This window comes from Spea bombifrons, chromosome 6 (genome assembly GCF_027358695.1).
Source record: "Spea bombifrons isolate aSpeBom1 chromosome 6, aSpeBom1.2.pri, whole genome shotgun sequence".
NCBI classification, from domain to species: Eukaryota; Metazoa; Chordata; class Amphibia; order Anura; family Pelobatidae; genus Spea; species Spea bombifrons.
Window position 1 is genome coordinate 18,271,638 of NC_071092.1, and position 19,830 is coordinate 18,291,467.

The 19,830-nt window shown below is 41.5% G+C and overlaps 1 protein-coding gene across 1 annotated transcript in view; it reads right to left on the bottom strand.

Annotated features, from left to right (window-relative positions):
* DDX47 (DEAD-box helicase 47) overlaps positions 1-19,830 on the bottom strand; it is a 66,090-nt gene that overhangs the window by 1,069 nt on the left and 45,191 nt on the right. The window lies entirely within an intron of this gene.

The following is a 19,830-nucleotide window of genomic DNA, read 5'->3' on the forward strand; positions in this document are numbered from 1 at the left end:
TCCGGGAAGACGGAGCCCAGAAGTTCCCAGGTATGCTAATTTCAGAAGGTAATAAAATAGGTTTTGATGGACCTGAATTCATCATTGAATCAAATTTGTTAGTTCAAGTATTAGTTCATATTTATATTTATAACTAAATTACAATTCGTGTGAAGAAAAAAAAATTACTATTACAAAGTTGGACAAAGTGTGGTTGAATAATTAGTGCATGGAAAGGGTTAAAATAACAGCATTTGAAATACCCTGGGGTGTCTGTTTTTCAAAAATATATGGTTTGATGGGGATTAATTCCGTTAACCGGCTTCAAAGATGTTCCAAAGAGCAGATGGAGGCAGAATGACCAGATTTGGAAAAAAAGGTTTGGAAATCATAAAACGCTACTTGAACTTATTGCCCAATAACTTCCAAAAAATATCAAAAAACATAAAAACATTGGGTATTTCTAAACTCAGGACAAATAGAATCTATTTAGCTAGTTTTTTTACTTCCTTTTGTAGGTGAGCAAGAGATTTTTCAAAGAAAAGTCATAAAAGGTTTTTTTTCAAATTTTCACCATGTTTTTTTTTTTTTTTTTATAGTAATAATATAGATATGATCAAAACATATGGTATCTGAAGAAAGCCCATCCTGAAAATAACAATATATAATATGTGTGGGTACACTAAATAGGTGAGGAGAAAATTACAGCTGAACACAAGCACCGCAAAAGTGTTAAAACAGCCTCGGTCCCACAGGGTACAAAAAGAAAAAATGAGCCCGGTCCTTAAGGGGTTAAAAAAAAGAAAATAGGTCCTGAAGCGGTTAAATACAGTACATCATAACACAGTGTGTGCTATGATTATTCCTTTTTGTCCTTCTACATGAGAAAAATAAGCTGATCGTATATTTGCAATCATTGGAACCTAAGGAGTGTGATAATATTATAAGGAGCCATTTCTTGATCGTTAATTTGTGAGTGCAACCATTATATTTATTGTTTATATAGCGCCATCAAATTCCGTAGCGCTGTACAATGGGTAGACAGGACATAAGTAGTATGTAACATAACAGTTTGACTTACAAAGACAACAGGTGAGGAGGGCCCTGCTCAAACGAGTTTACAATCTAGAGGGATTTAGGGTGTATTATACAATAGGTAAAATGTAAAAATGACATTGTAAGGGATGGACCAGCCGCACTAGTTTAAGTATTGCAGAATAGGGACTAGGAGAGGTGAGCTAAAGGTATATGGTGGGTGTTAATGTGCAATCTTCTTTAAACAAGTGGGTTTTGAGGGATTTTTTGAAGGACTGAAAGCAGGGGGAGAGATTTATAGGCCCGGGGAGGGCATTCCAGAGCATAGGGACAGCCCTAGAGAAATCTTGTAAGCACTCATGAGAGCTAGAAATCAGAGGAGAGGCTAGAGGGAGATCATTGGAAGAGCGGAGAGACTGGTTAGAAGTGTATTTAGAGTTAAGTGAGGTGATGTAGGAAGGGGAACCACTGTGAAGGGCTTTGAAAGTAAGAGTCAGGATTTTGAAAGGAATCCTGAAGCGTACAGGCAACCAGTGAAGAGACAGACTGAATGTGGGGGTGAACGAAAGGTCGGAGACGAGGGTGACACCAAGACAGCGAGCATGAGGAGACGGGAGATGATAGCACCATTAACATTGAGGGCTGATTTCTAACACAGTAGATGCTTTTTTTTTTTTTTTTTTTTTTTTTTTTTTTAAAAATCTTCTCTACCTATGAGGAATACCACCTAAAAGAAATAATACATTTATAGTAACCTGCTCTTTAAAACTTTTTTGTACCAAGCGCACGTTGACAATTGTGTCTCTTGTATTTGTATTTTAAGTGTGTTGTAGGGATAGCAGCTGGCATATTTCATTGGGCGCTGGGATCACCCCATACTGTTTCACCATATACATGATATATGTTGCACAGACACCTGTCAAGTTTGTGCAAGGGGCCTAGTCTCTGAGGAACCCCATTCCCCAATAAACTACCTGGAGTTTCTAGTTGTCTGGAGAGCCCTAAGGTCATTTGTTGCCTACCGAACCGTCCGTATTTTTTTAAAAAACAGTACGGTCGCGGCCTTCATAAACAAGCAATAAGCAGGCCTTTGGAGTCTCTGACAAATTTTGTTCATATTTTTTGTGTGTACAAAAAGGAAGAATGCTATAAAAAGCATATACTTCTGGATTGACCATTATGTACCTACAACAAAGCAGGGAAACATGAAATAGTAATTAAAACCACCCACCTAAAGATTAGGGATTTAATTGCACTATATGGCCGGATATTCCTTGGCCTGCGCTTCATCGGAGTACCCTAGTTTTGAAAAGTCCTAATCAATGTTCCCTAATTTTTCTTAGGTGGTATGCGCAGAAAATTTCTCTTGTGCAAAAATTTTCCCAGAGGCAAAATTTTGTGCGCACAATATGCTTCTGCAAACATTAAATTTAAATTGTTATTCTATATTTTTGGTACAGCTCGCTCATGGTTAATAACACTACATTATAGTGTGATAATGTAGTATTAGTTAAACAGTATTACTTACTGTAATGTTTTTTTAAAGGTGAAATACTAACTGCATAAGTAAATGAGCGAATCACGCTCCAGGCCGCATAAAGGATAAAAAAAAAAATTGGGAAAAACTGTTGTGCGCAGGGGCGTACCTAGAGTATTTGGCACCTGGGGCGGATCCTGTACGTGGGACCCACACACACACACACACAGTAAAACTGCATAGCTTCTATCGTTGGGCAAACATTGACAGGGATACAGTGTAATAAAAATATAGGGCAAACAAAGGTGAAACATTTAATACGAACAAAAATAGAAGAAGAATATAAAAAGAAGATAACAAAAACAATACAAAACAAGTCTTATAAAACCTTGGAAAGGAATTTAGTTCATGGCATCTGTCCTATGCATTCCTGAGGATGGAGGGAGGGAGTGTTGGGACGTGAAGAGTCCATGGATGGCAAGTACATCTCCCCTCTACCTCTCCTGCCATGCTTCTCCAATGCAGGGCCGGCCTTAGGGGTGTGCGACCTGTGCGACCGCACAGGGCGCCATGGTTGCAGGGGCGCCTGACCGGGACTTAGATTAAAGCATCGTTTTTTTTTTTTGTTTTTTTTTAAAACTTTATTTAACATCATTGATGTTAAATAAAGTTTATAAAAAAAAACGATGCTTTAATCTAAGTCCCGGTCAGGGGCGCCGAGCGGTTGCTCGTGAAGTTCTCGGCAACCGCTCGGCGCCCCTTACTCTCCGTGACTCCGTCGCGGTGCCAGCATCTCATGTTGAGCGCCGGACTATACCGGCGCTCAACATGAAATGCCGGCAGAGCGAGAAGAAGACGGATGCCTCCCACTCTTACCGCAGGACTCCGGCAACAAGGTAAGTGGGGGGGGGGTAGTTTGAAGGGGCAGAGGGGGGGTAGTTTGAAGGGGCAGAGGGGAGGGGTAGTTTGAAGGGGCAGAGGGGAGGGGTAGTTTGAGGGGGGGTAGTTTAAAGGGGCAGAGAGGGCGGGTAGTTTGAAGGGGCAGTGAGGGGGGGCAGAAAGGGGGGGTAGTGAGGGGGAGCGCCAGAGGAGTAGTCCGCACAGGGCGCCACAACGCCTAAGGCCGGCTCTGCTCCAATGCCTAACTTATATACGGTTTGGATAACGATGTCAGTCTTGTCAGTCTATTGGTCTTCACCTAATTGGGTAAACATGCTCACTAAGATCTTTACACGTCGAAACCCTATTTTAGGTGGTCTCTGTACGCATACTGTAATGCCCTTTTACAGTTACAACTATACCATGCATTAGCAAGTTACTATCCTATCTATAGAATGCCTGCTCAGCAAATCCTTAATTCCATAATTAAGGTCAAGGAAACCTTGAAGCCTATTATTGAAACCTATTAATATGTCTTAATAATCATTTATTTATGAACAATGATTACATATCTTTGACTATTGCCTATACCAATAATTATATATGGTCAGTTTCTTAATTGGGGTTAGAAAATGTATTAGAATCTTTTACATACAGCATAACTCCTATCACTATATACTGAGGCCGACATTGACGGTATTACAGCATAACTGCTATCATTATATACTGATGCATACATTGACGGTGGTACAGCATAACTGCTATCATTATTTACTGAGGCAAACATTGACGGTGGTACAGCAATCACACTCCTATCATGCCCAGGTTCTACTGTACTGGTTGCTTGGGCATGATAGGAGTGGGATTGCTGTTAGCAATATATATATATATTATTATATATAATATTGTTATCAAATTTTTCTGTCCAATTTTGGTGTGTTACTTACTTTTAATAAAGGTGTGGTTAACACACCAAAATTGAACAAAAAAATATATAATTGCTACCAGCAATCTCACTCCTATCATGCCCAGGCAGCCAGTACATACTGGAACCTGAGCATGATAGGAATATGATTACAGCCTCCCTATGCTGTGCTATCCCCCCCCCACACACTTACACATCCATGCTATCACACACACACACACACTCATTCAGCATAACACCCATCACTCTCACACACTTACTAATCCACTCTCATAGAATATTTATATTATGCTCATAGGAAATCCACAGTGTTTATACGACACCATGTCAAGCTGGTGGGAGCATATTAAAACTGATTTTTTTAAGTCCAAAGCCCGAAAGGAAGGAAATGCTCAATATATGCAATACCTCGCCCTAAGACTTAAATTAAGTAGATTATACTCCAGGGTTAATAATGGGGAGAGTATAAACTTAGACCACATTGATGGAATTAAAAGATAAAATGAGGAAACTTCAATATGATCGTATGAACTTGTTGAAGGCTGAGAATTAATTTGACAGATGTGAAGGCTGATGTACATTAGCCTGTAGTTGTGGGAGGGACTATGGTTATTTAACCAACGCCTCTCCCTTCCACAGCTACGTTACAGCTCCTAACGTTGGCTGATGCTATACAGGAAGTGATGTCACGGAACTTCAGGAAGGAACATTGCGGTTTTCGGCTAGTATTGGCAGTGTGGCATGTCTGCGTTTCAGGAGCCAAACGACTCCTGTAAATCAGGTTTTTTCGGGGTTATTCGAGAGGGGGCACCTCCCTTCCGGTTATACTTATTTTCTCGTTGCTTGCTTGGTCGTTTATTAACTCATTTACGGGGTCTACGTGGGGTTTTTGTTGTTGTTTACAGGCTGCTTTGTGTATACAGGGCACTGCACAGGTGCTGTTAATCAATCCTAAACCTTCCCAAGCCTGTTTTCACTTTCTTTGTAATCTCTATACGTTTCTTTTACTAACCGTGCCTAATTACAACATCTGTGTTAAAGGTAGCAGTTCACTGGAGCTATGCTGAGTACCCTTCTCGATTCGGATTGTTTATATGTATGCATGGCCACACAGGTGCACTTCTCGTACGCAAACGTTACTAAGCCTGCTTAACCCTTTTACTACCGATACCTGTTGGATACGTCTAGTCCTGCACTACACATCATTACGCACGCTCTCTTTCTTTCATGCTTTTATACTGTTCATCTCATGTTACTATGTCTGCACTTTTCCGGAGGTTCATTTCCTTATCCAAGCGTATTTTCAGTTGCTCGCTATATCGTTCTTGGAGTTACTCATTGTATGCTACAGCTGGTCAATTACATTGGTGGTTGTTCAAATTATACTTAACTCCAATTAATTCATGAACACACCATGTGTGGATAACAATCAGCATACAAGCTACATTCACTAGTTTACTCTGTTGGTCTCCTACCGCTTCTGCTGGGAGGCTGTTCCATGTATTAACTGGCCCTGCTTGAAGAATTTCTGTTGCTAGAGTCAGATAAGGGTTGCCAGTTAACCACTTTTTTTTTTCATTAACCCTTTGTTCACTATTAGTGCGTGTTATTTAGGCTGGTCACATGATTCGTGTATATATATACCGTATTGGCTCGAATATAGGCCGCACTTTTTCCCCCCACTTTAAGTCTTTAAAGTGGGGGTGCGGCCTATATTCGGGGTCTAGCGCCCGACGCCCGGGACATGCAGTCCCGGGCGCCGGGCAGGCAGCGGGGTTAGGATACAGATCCCCCGCAGCAGTGCAGGGGACCTGCATCCTACTCCCCGATACGCTCCCTGCCAGCACTTCCCACGGGGGGGGAGGGTGCCGGCACGGGAGGTTGTCTAAGCACATCGTGCGGACCTCCGCACGATGCGTTTTACCTCTGGGGACATCTTTAAAAAAGCACCAAACTTTTAGGGTGCGGCCTTTATACGGGGGCGGCCTATATCCGAGCCAATACGGTATATAAATATAAAACATATAAATTTGTTGCTTTGGTCGCCTCCAAAGCAGTTACAGATGGGACAGCCACCTCATGTTCTGTTATTTCTGTCACGGTTATTGCTAATTGAGGAACTGTATGTTGCCCTCGGCCACTTCTGCAGGCAGGCTGCTCCACGTATCAACCGGTCCTCCTCAAATTTTCTTCACGTTACTCTACACTATCCAGCTTGGCCATGGGATAAGTCTTGTATGTTCTTATGTATTCTCTGTGCTGGTTCTTGTATGTGCAGGTTGTGTATTTCTGGTAGTAGGTGCTTGGCCCCCGAACTCTCGCTGGCCCCCCCTCTTTCATTCATTATTGGTGCTTGTTATTTAGGACAAGTGCCCAGGTCACGTGGTCTGTTTATGTATATTTGTCGCGTTTGGTCTTCAAGTACTTTCTGTTACATGTCTTCTTAACTAGTCGTCTAGTCAGGTACAGTTATTTCCTTTTGTTGCTAATTCAGATAGTCATTGTTGGCCTCTACCACTTCTGCTGGGAGCTGGTTCCACGTATCAACCGTCCCGCTCAGATTTTTTCACGTTACTCTACACGATTACAGCTTGGCCGTGTGATAAGCCATGTAGGTTGTTTATGTTTTCACTGTGTTGCGTGTTATTTAGGATAAGTGTCCAGGTCACGTGGTTTGTTGCTTTTGGTCTTCCAGTACTTTCTGCTATAGGTCTTCTCTACCTAGTCGCCGCTTAAGCAGTTCCCGAGCGGACTGCCACCTTAGGTACTGCTATTTGCCTCTTGTTGCTAATTCAGGTATTCATGGTTGGCTTCTGCTGGGAGGCGGTTTCACGCATCAACAGTCCCGCTCAAAAATTTTTCTTCACGTTGCTCTACATGATTACAGCTTGGCCGTGTGGTCGTGTAGGTTTTTTGTGTTTTCACTGTGCTGCGTGTTATTTAGGATAAGTGTCCAGGTCACGTGATTATTGAGGTACTCTGTTTTATCTCACTGTCTGGTTTCCCATTCCTATAATTAGATTACTGGCAGGTCGGTTACTGTCATTACAACCGGGCCCCTCTTCCAATAATTGGAAGAAACAGATGTTCTGTGGGGTTGTTAACCTTAGAGTGTCAGGTTTAGTGAGTCAGATAGGAGGCACTATTCTCTAGACTTCGTTACGTCCCCGCTTAGATAGACGGCCTCCTTGAACTAGGCAGTTGGCCCCCGGCCCCCCCTGAGGCAATCTCCCCTCCTCGTTTGGAGGTTACGCCCCACGAGCTAGTATTCGTGCCTCACTGTTAGTTAATTAGGTCTCCCCTCTACGTCTTCATCCTGCTCCGGCGCGGAGCTCAGTTAGATATTCAGTTAGTTCAGATTTATCTGTCCGGGTTCCGTTGCATAGACTTGTCATTCCTATACGATCAAGAAGAGAGATCATCCATTCCCTGTTCACACGCTTCTAGGTCAGACTTTACCGCTTCACATTCCCTCCGTGCTCAGTCTGTTGCTAAATCGTCGGCTGTATTAACAAGGTGATACATTCCTTTCTCTGCCTCGGCCAGCATAGCGGAATTTTTCTACCTACTGTTTGCTAGTCCCCTGTCTCCTCCTCATAGATCCAGCCCGCCACAATCTAGTTTTGTGGACAGGGCGCAATGAGGGACATGCTCACCTCACTAGTGGGTGGCATCGGTCTCCTTAATTCACGAGAGATTCGCCAATTTTGGAAGCCCAGCTTGCACCGGCAGGCCTGCCCCATTCCTCTCCTGCAGGCCCTGCCACCACTGGTTGGTATTTTAGTCTATTCATGCTACGTCATATTTGCACTGATGCCATTGGGCAAAGTGGGGAATTATTTCTCAAGCAATGTCTCTCCTATTAGTGTGGAATCCGGTTTTAAGAGAAGCTGCTGTTTTTCATCCCTCCCCGAAATTCCTGATTAGGGTTTAGCATGTGGTTCCTTTACAGGTATTATGGCTGTACCTCAAGAAGCTCCCTGCCCCTTATTCCCCATACGATCTTCAGCATCGATTCCCTCATTCCGGCTGATGAGTTTTCCTTTAAATCAATGAATTTATGGGGGGGTAAGCTCATGGTTGTCGCTCCACGTCCGTGAGTCCGTTACGTGCCTGCTTCTCCGCGTCCGTGAGTCAGTTACGTGTCTGCTTCTCAGGCTCCGCGTCCGTGAGTCCGTTACGTGTCTGCTTCTCCACGTCCGTGAGTCCGTTACGCGTCTGCTTCTCCACGTCCGTGAGTCCGTTACGCGTCTGCTTCTCAGGCTCCGCGTCAGTGTGTCCGTTACATGCCTGCTTCTCCATGTCCGTGAGTCCATTACATGTCTGTTTCTCAGGCTCCGCATCCATGAGTCCATTACATGTCTGCTTCTCAGGCTCTAGCTCCAGTGAGTGGGACGTTTAGAGAAAGGATTCAGTGTGAGCCTTCTGGTCTCTCTCAGCGACAGTCATCATCCACCCATATTCTTCACACATTGACGATTATACGCAAACTGTCCCTCAGAGCGGACAATCTGATCTTATCCGCTATTAGTTCACCGTGATCACAGTTAAGCCTTTTCATTTAGCGATGAAGCTTTTCCTAGCAGAAGTCTAAGATCAAATATTGTAGTTCTAAAAGAACCTCTCTGATTTCTTCTCACCCGGATATAACGTATTTAGAGGTCTGCAAGGTCAAGGCAGTGAAGTCCCCCAGTAATTTATCAATGGATGGCGAGTAAGAGCTTTGCTAATGTTAAATGGACATCCTGTTTAGTCCTGGTACATGTATAGTGCTTAAGCTTCCATGTAATTTTTCAGATGCACACAGCTTGGTGAGCCGGCTTCCGTACTTAATTCAGCTTCGGTTCTTCAAATTTCCGACTTGTGTCACATTTCTGATCATTACGAGCTGTCACCCGGTCATACAAAACGAATCAATCTGGTCTGAGTACACCGTTTCTTCCTACCAATGCCCCCGGGTGCCCAGCTGCAGTCCTGGGATCCTTATTTTACTGGTACGGTAAGTCAGCCTTAGTTGGTTCATGCGACCGGGGCCATTACTATACCGGGGTAATACTGGCCATTACGCTTTATTCTTAGTCATCTCTGAAGTGTCCTGTTGCTGATGATTTCGTGCTGTCCCTCGGTCATACGAAAACGAATCAGTCCGGCCAAGTACACGAATTACGTTCTTTCTTACCGATTTCGTTTGGTGCCCAGTTGCAGTCCTGGGAGCCTTGTTGTTGGTTTTTGACTGGGAAACCGAAAGCCAGTCTTCTTTTGCCCCAGGGAGCCGTTGTCAATCATGTTTATCAGATATGTTAGGTTATTATGTACCAGGATTGGCCTTAACCCACTCGCGTAATCGGGGCAGCCTCAGAGGCGTCTAAGAATAAGTTCCAGCCCAGGTGATTAAAAGCTAGGCAGATGGAACTCCTCCTGTTTCCTTCTTTATATCTCTCGGGAATGCGTAATGCCTTCACGTCACTCGCTCTATAAGCTTGGTCATTCATATTGTCATGTTATGGTACGACTAACTTTGTGTCTTCTTTTTGCCCTCTATAGGCCTACCTGGTACGTCGGTCATGGCACACCTCAGATCGAATGGACCCTCTCTGGGTCTTTGGTTCTCTGTTCCACTAATCCTATTCGTTTGCCCCTAACACAAATGTGAAGGCTGATGTATATTAGCCTGTAGTTGTGGGAGGGGCTATGGTTATTTAACCAACGCCTCTCCCTTCCACAGCTACGTTACAGCTCCTAACGTTGCCCTCCCTGCCCCCCCTATTCATTTCCTTCCTTTTATTTCCTCTTTTCTCCTCTATCCTTTCTTTCTTTTCTCTATTTACGGGGTGGCCCTCTATAGGCCTACCTGGTACGTGGGTCATGGCACACCTCAGACCGAATGGACCCTCTTTGGGTCTTTGGTTCTCCGTTCCACTAATCCTATTCGTTTGCCCCTAACACAATTGGGGGTTTTCTGTTCCTGATCAATTTGAAGCTTGTAAAGAACTAATAGGTAAGAAAACCATATCAGGATTGGTAGACAAAGATGGACATATCCAAACAGAGGGAAGGAAAATTCGGGATATTGCTACATCGTATTTTGAAAAACTGTTTGCAAAACAAGTTATAGACAGGAGTGAAATACAAATGTATTTACAAGATGCGGATACTCCGGTATTAGATACAAATGACGCTGTGGAAATGATTAGACCTGTAACGGAAGATGAAATTAAAATGAGTATTAATTCCTTAGCCACAAAAGTCCAGGTTCGGATGGACTAAGTGTTGAATTTTATCAGGCTTTTTCTGATATTTTGATACCTGATCTTGTAATGTTGTATAATGAGGTGTTAACTTTGGGACAGTTGATAAATCCATGTCAGTCATGTGCAGTTAAAAATCGAAGCATACAAGATACACTATTATTGGTGAGAGAGGTGATAGAACACGCAAAACAGCAGAGAGAAGGTGTGTACTTGGTTGGACTGGATCAAACCAAAGCCTTTGACCGGGTACATCATGGATTTTTGTTTGAGACCTTGTTAAATTATGGTATTCCTGAGACTTTCATTAACCCCTTCGTGACAAAGGTTGATTTTACTTTTTGTACCCTTCGTGACAATGGCCGTTTTAACATTTCTGCGCTGCTCGTGTTTAGCTGTAATTTTCTTCTTTCCCGTTTACTGAACCCACACACATTATATATTGTTTTATTTTCAGGACAAGAAGGGCTTTCTTTAGATGACATTGTTTTGATTGTATCATATTATTTACTATTAAAAAAGTATAAAATATGGTGAAACGCTTAGAAAAAATGACTGTTTCTAACTTTTAGTTGAAAAATCTTTTACTCATCTATAAAAGGTAATGAAAAAAACTGCTAAATAGATTCTACTATTTGTCCTGAGTTTAGAAATACCCAATGTTTTTATGTTTTTTTGCTTTTTTCTACACATTATGGGGCAATAAGTACAGGTAGCGTTTTGCTATTTCAAAGCCATTTTTTCCGAATCTGGTAATTCTTCCCCCCATGTGCCATTTCGGGTATCTTTGAAGCCGGCCAATGCAATTTTCCCCATCAAGTCATATATTTTTGAAAACTAGACAGTCCAGGGTATTCCAAATGCTAGTATTTTAACCCCAAGCACCATTTCTACCATCAGCCTTTGTCAAACTTTATGGTAGTAATTTGTTTGCATTTGTTTTTTCACACACATTTTACTTCAGGTATGAATAAACAGGTTCTGGTATATGTCACTATCATAAAACACCCCAATATGTGTTCAGCAACATCTCCTGAGTACAGCGATACCTCACATGAATGATTTTGCCTGGCTGTTTGGGGGCAAAAGGGCCACATTTGGGGCATGCACATTTTCAATGTTTAACTTTGGCATTTGGGGATCCACTGCCCATGCCCTATTTGGTACATCTTTGAGCCGGGCCATTTCAGTGTGCCCAATAAACCCATATGTTTTTGAAAACTAGACACACCAGGGTATTTTAAATGCTGGTATTTTAACTCTTTGCATGCACACATTTTACCACCAGAATTTTTTCAAAGTTTGCAGTAGTTTTCTTTTGTGTGTATTTTCCCCACACACACCTACGTTATGTATGAATTTACAGCTCCTGGTATATGCCGCTGTCACACAACACCCCAATATGTGTTCAGCAACATCTCCTGAGTACAGTGATACCCCATATGCATGGGTTTGTCATTTTTGGGGGAACTAAAAGGCCACATTTGGTATGTGTGCATTTTTCTAATTGGAAATTAGATGTGTGGCCATCCTTCCCCCCGTGTTAATTGGGACCTTGTTGAACCCGGACAATTCAATTTACCCCATCAAATCATACCTTTTTTAAAAGTAGACACCCCATGGGCATTTAATATGCCAGTATTTTAACTCTCTCCATGCGAGAATTGTTTTAAGCTAATGTGCTAATTTTAGGACTTGCTCACAAAAATATATTTTTTATATATATATTTTATTTTTTTTGCCTTTTTTTTAAAAAAATTTAAATTTTTTTTTCAACTTGAAGGTTCCCCTGATAGTGACATCAGTGGGAAATTATTTTTACATTTTACTGTTTTGTTTACTATTTTTTTCTAATTATTATTAATTTTATTTTATTTTTTAATTTATTTTTACTAATCACACTGTGATTAGAAAGCTGGGCTCCATTGACTTGCTTGGTTGAATGCAGTACCTGTATTCAACCTGCAAGTGGAGCCAGAGTTCTCTAGAGGGTCTGAGACCGTCTAGCCAACTTTTTTAACTTTGTTTTTTTTTCCCGGGCCCCCGCCATCTTGCAGATGGCGAAGATCACCGGCAGCTGCGGCTCTCCGGAGCGGTCACAGTCCACCCAAAGGTAAGTGTTTGGTGTCGCTGGATGCCTCCTAAACGAGGCATTCCAGCGACACCATTTAAGTTTAGGAGGTGATCGTTGATCGCCTCCTAAACGCTTTTAAAACGGGCGTCCGCCGCCATACAATGTATGGCGGTTGTTGACGCCCCGGGGAGGGGCCAGACATGGCCCCTGGTGCCGATCGTGGCGTTGCTGAATGCCTCGAGGTCGAGGCATTACAGCAACGCCGTTTGGGTGCAGAAAGCGAACGTAGATCGCTTTCTGCACCCGTTTAAAGACGTGCCGGTTCTGGCACGTCATTTGTCATAATCGACTTTTGTTTCGTGCCGTGCCAGAACCGGCAATTGTCATCAAGGGGTTAAACGGTTGGAAATCTTATATAAAGAAGCAGAAAGTTTTCCTTTGATTAATGGTAATTTGGGGCAATCTTTTCAGATTAAATCTGGAGTACGTCAGGGTTGTCCCATGAGTCCTTTACTTTATGTTTTCAGCATTGACCCTTTGTTAAGGAAAATTCAAGGGCATCAGGATATTGTAGGGATGGAAGTGAAGTTAGGAGGTGCCTCAGAGCATGTCAAACTCTGCGCTTATGCAGAGGATATTACTGTTTTTTAAAAATCTGAAGCTGACAATAGGGTATTACAGCGAGAATTAGATATTTACTCTAAAGTTTCAAACTCCATGGTTAATGAGGATAAAAGTGAGGCTCTTTGGATTGGGAATCAAACAGAAGCGTTTCCGATTTGTTTTAAAAGGAAGGAAGAAACTATTAAAGTCTTAGGGATCACATTTGGATGTGTAAAGGATATAGGCCAAAGAAATTGGGAAGGGAGGTTAGAAATTTGTTCTGATAAAATACAAAAATGGAAGAACTGGAAATGGTCCTTTGATAAGAAAATTCAAGCCATTAAACGGTTTCTCCTTCCGATATTTATCTATACCAGTTTTGTTTTCCCGCTACCTGAAAATGTGGTGGTTCGAATAACAGGTTTGTTTTTTCGGTTTATATTGGGAAATCGGTTAAACATCATTCAGAGAAACGTTATATATCTTCCCAGGAAAGACGGAGGTTTGGGTAGGGTGTGCCCTGAATTATTTTTCAGTTTATTATTTCTAAGTAAGAATTTATGTTTTTATAAATCTGGTAGAACAGATTTATGGGGGGTTCTGTATAAGAAACAGATGGATTTTGTAGGTGTTAGGGTAAGTGGTGAAATGCAATGCATTAGTTTATTGCTAAAATGGCAAGTTTCTTTTAATGATTTTATTCAATTTGATAGGAAAATATTGTAAAAAAGTATCCTAACCAAGTACTACAGTGCACAGCTTGTTTTGAAAGATTGCCCTACTGCCTTAGTTAAAAATGCCATACAAAACGTCACAAGTAGGGCTGCAACTAACAATTATTTTCATAATTGATTAGTTGGCCGATTATTTTTTCGATTAATCGGATAAAAAAAGTTAAATTTTTCATTTATTTTAAATTATTTAATAAAGTAACATAGGATGTTAAAAACAAACGGCAGAATACATTTTTTTTCTTGTTTTTATTTCCCCAACCTGCCCCCCAGTTATGCATATTTGAGCCCAGGCTTGCCACACTGCCCTCCCCACATATGCCTTATATACCCTATATGCCTTATACCCCCAGATATGTCAATCCGTCCTCCTCAGGTATGCCGTATACCCCCCTGATATGCCATGGTGCCCTCATAGGATTTGCAGACTCGTTCACAGACACAATACTTTTATAAATAAAGGATTCATCTTCACAGGATTTAGATTCCCCTCAGTTTGCCCCCCTTTAAGTCTAACTGCACCTTAAATTAACCTTATTAAATTAATTAAATTAACCCTCAGTCCCCATCATTAAATTAATCCTGAAGAGAAGACCCCATTAACCACAACTGCCCCTAAATTAACCCTGAAGACCCCATCAACCACAACTGCCCCTAAATTAACCCATTAACTATAACTGCCCCTAAATTAACCCTAAACACCCCATCAACCACAACTGCCCCTAAATTAACCCTAAACACCCCATGAATCACCACTGCCCCTAAATTAACCCTAAACACCCCATTAACTATACCTGCCGCTAAGTTAACCCTAAACACCCCATTAACTATAACCGCCCCTAAATTAACCCCCACCTTCCCTAACTTTCAGCAGCCCAAATATTAATTTTATACTCAGATGAGTGTCACAGCCATGGCGATGCTAAGGAAATGGGCGGAGCCAATTGGCAATTTGGCTCCGCCCCTTTCCCTCCCTGCAGTCACTGCCGATTGGCCCCACCCCTTTCTTTCTCCAGCAGCGATTGCAGGGAGGGACTGGAAAAAGGAAGTGGGCGGGCCAATCGGCAGTGACTGCAGGGAGGAACTGTATGTAGCAACTGCTGCTGTGACTCCTGTGAGTCACACTAAACGGATTATAACACGAGGGGCACGTCACCTGAAAACAAACGGTTAATGACAATTGACGGGCCAGGACCGTCATGACTTTAAACGGGTGCGGGTGCGATATACATTCGCTTTCCGCACCCAAACGGTGCATTCAGCAACGCCACGATCGTCACTAGGGGCCATGTATGGCCCCTCCCCGGGGCGTCAACATCCGCCATACATTGTACATTGACGCCCATTTTAAAAGCGTTTAGGAGGCGATCAACGATCACCTCCTAAACTTAAATGGTGTCGCTGGAATGCCTCGATCAGGAGGCATTCAGCGACACCAAACACTTACCCCAGGACGGGCTTTTCCAATTAGAAAAATGCACACGTCCCAAATGTGGCCTTTTAGTTCCCCCCAAAAATGACAAACCCATGCATGTGGGGTATCACTGTACTCGGGAGATGTTGCTGAACACATATTGGGGTGTCGTGTGACAGCGGCATATACCAGGAGCTGTAAATTCATACATAAAGTAGGTGTGTGGGGGAAAAATACACACAAAATACTACTGCAACTTTGAAAAAATGCTGGTGGTAAAATGTGTGCATGCAAAGAGTTAAAATACCAGAATTTAAAATACCCTGGGGTGTCTAGTTTTCAAAAATATATGGCTTTATTGGGGACACTGAAATGGCACTGAGATGTACCAAATAGGGCATGGGCAGTTGATCGCCAAACGCCAAAGTTAAACATTGAAAATGCGCATGCCCCAAATGTGGCACTTTTGCCCCCCAAACAGCCAGCCAAAATCATTCATGTGAGGTATCGCTGTACTCACATTGTTTCTGAACAAATATTGGGGTGGTTTATGACAGTGACATATACCAGAACCTGTTTATTCATACCTGAAGTAAAATGCATGTGAAAACACAAATGCAAAAAAAAAAAAGACTACCAAAGTTTGACAAAGACTGGTGGTAGATATGGTGCATGGAAAGAGTTAAAATACTAGCATTTCAAATACCCTGGGGTGTCTAGTCTTTAAAAATATATGATTTGATGGGGTAAATTGCATTGACCAGCTTCAAAGATACCCGAAATGGCACATGGGGGGGAAGAATTACCAGATTTGGAAAAAATGGCTTTGAAATAGCAAAACGCTACCTGTACTTATTGCCCCATAACGTGTAGAAAAAAAAAAGCAAAAAACATTGGGTATTTCTAAACTCAGGAGAAATAGTAGAATCTATTTAGCAGGTTTTTTCATTACCTTTTATAGATGAGTAAAAGATTTTTCAACTAAAAGTATATATTTTATACTTTAATAGTAAATAATATGATACAATCAAAACAATGTCATGTAAAGAAATGCCTTCTTGTCCTGAAAAAAACAATATATAACTTTTATGGGTTCAGTAAACGGGAAAGAAGAAAATTACAGCTAAACACCAGCAGCGCAGAAATGTTAAAACGGCCATTGTCCCAAAGGGTACGAAAAGTCAAATCAGCCTTTGTCACGAAGGGGTTAAAGATGTCTCATCTTAAAAATCAGTCATCTGTGCAATTGGTATATGGTGAATTTAAAAACCAGGGTAATATTAATAAAAGTACCTTGTATGTAATTAATGCCATTGTTATATATTTGTGGAATGCTAGGTGTTTAACCCCTTAAGGACAATGGGCGGTCCCTAAACCCATTGAAAACAATGCATTTTGAGCCCGTACATGTACGGGCTTTGTCATTAAGGGGTTAAAGTCAGCAAAACAAATTTTGTTATCAGTTGAGTCTGTGAGAACTTTGATTATTGATGCTTTAAAATGTGTGTGTGTTAACCCCTTAAGGACCAGGCTGTGTTTTACCTTTTGTACCATTGGGACCGAGGCTGTTTCAACACTTTTGCGGTGTTCGTGTTTAGATTTAATTTTCTCCTCACTGATTTAGTGAACCCACACAAATTATATGTTGTTTTTTCAGGACAAGAAGGGCTTTCTTCAGATACCATTGTTTTGATCATGTTATCTAATTTCCCATTAAAAAAAAACAAAAAAAAACAAACAAACCACATTTTCTGACTTTTACCCCAAAAATCTTTTACTCATCCAAAAAAGCTAATGGAAAAACCTACTAAATATATTCTACTATTTGTCCTGAGTTTAGAAATACCCAATGTTTTTATGTTTTTTTCTGCACGTTATGGAGCATTAAGTACAAGTAGCGTTTTGCTATTTCAAAACCATTTTTTCCAAATCTGGTAATTTTTCCCCCCATGTGCCATTTCGGGTATCGTTGAAGCCAGCCAACGCAATTTACCCCATCAAATCATATATTTTTGAAAACTAGACACCCCAAGGTATTTCAAATGCAACCCGGAGTGGTCACAGCCCGTCCTGGGGTAAGTGTTTGGTGTCGCTGAATGTCTCTTGATCGAGGCATTCCAGCGACACCATTGAAGTTTAGGAGGTGAACGTTGATCGCCTCCTAAACGCTTTTAAAACGGGCGTTTAAAACAATGGCGGTTGCTGACGCCCCGGGGAGGGGCCAGACATGGCCCATGATGCGGATCTCGGTGTTGCTGAATGCCTCGACATCGAGGCATTACAGCAACACCGTTTAAGCTTAGAAAGTGAGTACAGGAATACCTCATATATATGGGTAGGGTACGTCTCTTTGGCATTGCAGGTTCAAAATTGGAACATGCACATTACAGTTTTCAAACATGGGATTTTTGATGGGTCCAGGTCTCATTTGAGACACAGAGGTCCCATATTTCATTTTAACCCCCTAAAACTATATATTTCCTAAAACTAACCAGCTCTGGGATTCTACTTAGGGGCATATTGGCCTGCCCCATGCAGCTGATTCCACAACAGCACCTTGTCACGGTCAGGACTACTTGCCAAGCCATGACTGTGTGGAGGGTGTGGGCATTTAGTGCTATTAACCCCCAGGCCTCTGGATTTACTAACTTCATCCCTTAACAAGACATCAGTTATACCAAATTAAGCCCCAAATCCTGCCTGTATGCCCCGGGTAGTCTGGCACCACTCACGATTTTGATACCGGATTCGTGAGATACCCAAATTGAAATATTTAATGTTGAGGACAGAGTTAATTTAATAAGGTTAAGTTAAGGTGCAGTTAGAGGAAAAGGGGTGCAAACTAAGGGGAATCTAAATCCTGGGGGCAGTGAAGATTAATCCTGTATTTGTTTATAAAAGTATTGTATCAATGTGCTGTGAATCTATGAGGGCACTATGGCAGATCTGGGGGCTATAAGGCATATCTGGAGTAGCATATCTGGGGGTATAAGGCATATAGGGTATATAAGGCAAATGTGGGGAGGGTGGAGTTGCATATCTGGGGGTATGTGGCCTATCTGGGGGTATGTGGCCTATCTGGGAGGCAGTGTGGCATATCTGGGCTCAAATGTGCATAACTGGGGGGGCAGGTTGGTAAATAAAAACAAGAAATGCATTTTTATCAGTTTTTTAGCCGATTAATCGATTATTCTAAAAATAATTAGTTGCAGCCCTAGATAATAGTAATAATAATGTTAAAGTGTATATTATGTAGCATGCATTGATATTAATTTGGAATAGTTGTTGGATCTTATTCTGATTTTAGCGCTATAATAGTACTAATTGGAAATCAATTTCACCTAATAGATGAATTTCACAGCTAGTAAAAAATATAAAAGTTTTTAAAATCATATTTAATTTTATATAAACAAAAAACTAATTACATAATTATAAAAAACTCAAAGATCATACTCTGCATTTTATCCTTTAGGATGCAGAGTTTGTAATTCAAAAACCCACTGCATATCCTGTTTCTATGTTGTCTCCCCTCTAATTTTTCTGGACTTTGATTATAGCCCAAAATTTGAGATTCTTTGGATTTTTTTTATTGTCTCTGCTGGTTATTGTCTCTATAGGTTGTTTAGCTTTAAAAAATATTGTATGGTTCAACGATGTCATAGGCGCAGACTGACCAGATGTCAAAATGAAAATAAATAAATAAAAGCGCACCTCCCAATTTGGCCTTTTAGATCCCAAACAACCCGGCAACCCCATGCATAACTGTACTAAGGAGCTGCTGCTGAACAAATATTGGGGTGTTTGACAGTGACCCATACCAGGAGCTATAAATGACTAGCCTAAAGTACAATGCATACCCCCCAACATTTCAAAAATTAAATCTCGCGGAACTCACCAATACAAGCAATTGCACTTCACAATGTCGTGCTCGCATCGCCACTTAAAACGCGCTTCGATTTTGTCAGCACAGTCATGCATATTAAAAATAACCAACACATTGAATTGAATTACCATGAGGCTCAGCCAGACATACTACTTCCATGATGCTGGCTGAGCATCATGGTTAGTGCAGCAACAGTAAAGCTGCAGATGCTAGCTGTGAACTAAAATTCCCATGATTCTCAGCCAGACAGGTGTCCACCAAAATGCTGGCTGAGCATCATTGGAAGACTAGTCCACAGCAGAAGAGAATTTTTTTTTAAAAAAAGGCTATTATTAAAAAAGAGATTATTCCCCTATTTTTTTTTTTTTTTTTTTTAATTATAGGAAGTTAAATGATATGATCAAAATAGCATCTGAATGAAACTTCTTGTTCTGGGGGAAAAAAAAAAAATTGTGTGTGGGTACACCATTTGGGAGAAAAGAAAATTACAGCTAAATAAGAACACTGCAAAATGCAGAAAACAGCCAGGTCCTTAAGGGGTTAAAGATGTTACGGCAGGTAACGACAGGATTCTTACAGGAT